The following is a 4,209-nucleotide window of genomic DNA, read 5'->3' on the forward strand; positions in this document are numbered from 1 at the left end:
CCCATGGATTCTCAGGCCTGCTTGCTGCAGCCAAGAAGAAAAAAATACACATGCAGCCTGTGAAAGGCTTTAACCTCCAAACCCATGCAGCAGACCACAGCCAAGGCAGGCAATGCCTTCCACCGGGCAAACTCAGTTTGACAGCTGCAGCCCAGATCATCATCTCCAAGAGGCCTTCAAGACTCCACAAGCTTCTTGACAGACCAGCCCAGAGATATGCTTCAGACACCCACAGCACGCCGCTGCCTGGGATGCTCTCCTGCAGAACCTCTTGGTGGCAGCTGGCACTGCTTTTTTCAAGCCCCTTACCACAACAAAGCATACCACCATGCTGCCATCTGTTCCTGCAGTGGAACTGGACTGAAACTCAAGTGTTCCACTTCATGAAATCATGAAAAGGAAAAAAATTATAGTCTGAAGAGAAATCAGATTATGATTAAGAGGCACCACTTAAAAGATCATACGCCTCAGACAGCAGCAATTGAGACTGTTGTACATTTAAGTTTTACCTACAAACTCCAGATGTTTATTAAAAGAAGTCACAGAATATTACCAGAAGATTCCTTAGGCAGATGAGCTCAAAATTTTCTCTTTCTTGCCCAACACTCCTCTGAACCTGATGCCATCCATGTCTAATTTATCTAGCCACGGATCTGTTACACATGGGCTACTGGAGAAGTGGAACAAACCACCAGGTGTTTTTTACCTAACAGACATGAACGAGGAATAATAGCAGCAAAGGCTCAGTCTGGACAAGAGAAGTCACATTGGTAAGAAATGAGATGTCACAACAGTTAAGACTTAAGCTTTATGAAAACGTTCATGTCAATTTAAAATAAAACCTTAGTTCTGGGCTCCTTTTAGGCTACAGCTGAAAAGCCTGCTTACATCATGCCAAAGAGTGCATGACTGCTGCAACGTGGCAGCCAGCAGCCATTATTTCACCCTTCTGTGCTTCTCCTTGCCATCTAAAGCTGGTCCAACATAGCCTACTCCTCAGTCGCACCTCGAGCTCAACCAGAAATCAGATAGCCCAATGCAGAAGATTATTTTTCTCAAAGAGCTTAGATACCTACAGTGCATGCACAGCAGGCCATGCTTAAAACATCTCGTTGAAATTCAAGGTATTGTTCTGGGGGAATACAATTACCTAAGAGACCTCATTAACCCTGCTCTCTTCCCTCAGTGAAATAGTGTGTTTTGCCATCAAAGAGAGATAGGATCTACCAGCAGGATACTCGGTGCCAGGTACCCATCTCACAGGAGACTGACAGGGTCAAGATTTAAACTCCAAATATACTGAATATATTTACTCCATTTTTTCCTTCCAAGTGTTTGGTTTTTTTAGGAGACAGGAACAGACCAGATTACTAACTGCCGCTGTTGGGCCAAAAAGCAGCTTTGTACAAAACTCAATCCCAGACTGTCCACCTCTTGATAATGTTTTCTATTTACATTAATTGCAAATACTATTTGTATTGAATGTATGGAGATTTAAACATCCTTCTCTCTCTTTAAACGTCATTCAATAACCTTTATCCCTTTTCTGTCAACACCCCCAAGTACATACCTATGTACTGGGACACTTTCCTAAGGCTCGGTCTGCCTTTTTCCTTCCCTAAGCTTCCCTATGTGAGAATCAAGAAGAGTAACCCCAAAGTTTGAGGTCTCACATTCTTTTAGTGTGCTTGCTCCTTAAGATGATAAAGGCAAAGAATGAAGAGAGGTCAAAAATAGTTGTATTGACTGTGTAAAAGGATAACAACAGTTATGAAAAGGGTCATGGATTTATGAATCCTGTGTGCTTGGAGCTCTACACACCCCAGTCTTGCGGGGCTCAGCCCCTTCACAAGCACACGCATGGCAGAAGGTGACAGCTCTTCTCAGCATTACACCAGCTTCAGCCTGCCAGGACTATCAGCAGACCTTGAGCCTACAGCTGCTCCCCCCAGACCTCAGGTCCAGGTTGTGTAAGTGGTCACGCTGTATGTGCTGCAGTAGCACACATGACATTTACTAAAAATCTAGCCTCTTTCCCCTCTTCTCAAAAAGAGGGTTTCCTAGGGAGGGGAAAAAAAACAACATGACTTCAACAAACATGAACTACTTAGTCTTTAATGGAGACAGAAAGAATATGAATGTATATACCCCTACTATCTCTTCAGTATCAGAGCATCCTTTCTACTTCAGTTAAGCAAGGAATCAGAACCCCCATGACTCCCCATCTTCCCAAAACTTTCTGCTCAGTTATAAAACCCATAGATTACATTTGCCCAGCCAGGCTATGCTTTCATGTTTGCTTTATAAAAGCCTTTGAAACCAGGATTTTTGTAATTGGCCATTATAGAGGGTTGTGTCAAGCTTTCTGCTATAAATCCGTGGAAATAGACTTGTAACTGAAATGCTGGTGCTTTGTTAACAACAGTGACAAGTTATTTTATCCCTCAAATTAATTTTCTTTAGATTCTTGTGAGTCTGTAAAGCTAACCCCCGGAGGCTGCCATTATGATTCGGATAACAAATTAGCTACATTCAGTCAAAAAAACAATATTGCCATTCAGCAAAGCACGCGGTACTCCGCCAGTCAAGCTTCTCACACAAGACATTAAAATGTCAGCAAGTCACAGCGCAGTGAGAAACAAATTCACCAAGTTGCTAAAACATTTGTGTTTCCTTTCACACTGCCGCAACCTGACAATAAAAGCCAAGGACTGACTGGGGGCCAAATTCTGCTTCATCACCTACCGACTGTTTCCTCTGGCCAACACAGCTCTGCCTGCCCTCCAGTCACTTAATGGACTTGTAATGGCCAACGTCAGAACAGTTTGTTCCTTTAAGAGGAAATAAAAAGAAACCTAAACACACGCGCACACACAGAATTAAACTCTTGTGATGACAGAGAGAAGAAAAGCTTCCTATCCCGGATGCTTGTTTGCTGAAGCCTGTTTCTGTTATACAACATGATGTATGTCCATACAACTGGAGTATGCTCAAAACAACCGGCTCTTGTGATCAGATGCCCAGCCTGTGATCTGGCATTCAGTTGCCCCCAGGAGCTGCTTTTACAGCCTGACATACCTCCTCCGCACTCCACATTGTCCCTTAATTGTATCGGGGCACTTTGAAACTGCAGTTCAAGTCCGATCTATTACCTTGTGAATATCATGTTCAGGAGCAAAAAGGAATCTAAATGATCTAAAAATAGAAGTAATAACAAAAACCTCACCAGATTGTGGTTTGCCCTTTACTCAATCTCTGCTTCACACTGAGAGCCAGCTTTCTTATTCCCGCAAAATGCATTACATGCTTACATGACAGAACTGTGTTACTTAGTTTTTGAAAGACAAAAGTTATCACACCCAAAACAGCTGGCAGAGCAGCACTACAATGAAAGTGCCCTGGAGAAGCCTACAGACTAGATTGGCAAATAAAGTACAGAAATTGCCCAATCATTCCAGCATGAGTTACCAAGGGTCATCTCACATTTTAAGACTTAAATATGCCTTCCCCACCTCATTATTTAAGTTCTCAGCAAAGGAATTTAGAAATAAAAGAAGGAATTAGCCTGTGGGTTTCAATCAAGACAGTTGGAATGTAACGAAGTGAGAAACATCCCTTTGCCTAAGCCTTTAGGCAAGCAAGAGTATCTATCATAGATACCACCCCACCCAGGACTAGCACGTGTCAAACCATGACAACATTAACAAAAAGAGGGGAAAGTTTTGTATTCTTGGGTGCAGGAATTTCTGGATACAAAAAGCATTTTGAAAGTAACTATCTTTTTGTCAAACTCACTCAGATTAATTCACATATAAAGACACAAAATAAGCATCTAAAATTTGAGGATGGAAACCATCATGGTTTTTATCACCGCTAGCAAGAGGCAAAAAGCCAAGCAAGCCACAAAACACCAGAATTAGTGACCACCGAGTTCACAGAAGAACCTCTGGTGCTCATCAGGACTACTGGACCCTGACTTCATTAACACAGAATAATCTTTATCAGCAGCCCTGAGGTTTTGGATTGGGCTTTTTTTAGGGGGGAGGGTGTTGGGTTTTCTTTAAAGAAACAGAAAGCAAAGGTTAAGATTGTTCTGCAGATTCTCTTGCAACACCATGGTAGAACAAATGCCTCCAGCAACAAGTAATTTGCTTGTAAGCTTTCACCTTTGCACTGCAATTTTAATTTCTGCAATCAGTGGCAAGCACA

General features: G+C 42.4%; 1 protein-coding gene across 1 annotated transcript in view; it reads right to left on the minus strand.

Moving 5' to 3' along the window:
* UTRN (utrophin) overlaps window positions 1–4,209 on the minus strand; it is a 377,019-nt gene that overhangs the window by 314,750 nt on the left and 58,060 nt on the right.

This window comes from Pygoscelis adeliae, unplaced genomic scaffold (genome assembly GCF_000699105.1).
Source record: "Pygoscelis adeliae isolate BGI_AS28 unplaced genomic scaffold, ASM69910v1 Scaffold300, whole genome shotgun sequence".
In the NCBI taxonomy this organism is placed as follows: Eukaryota; Metazoa; Chordata; class Aves; order Sphenisciformes; family Spheniscidae; genus Pygoscelis; species Pygoscelis adeliae.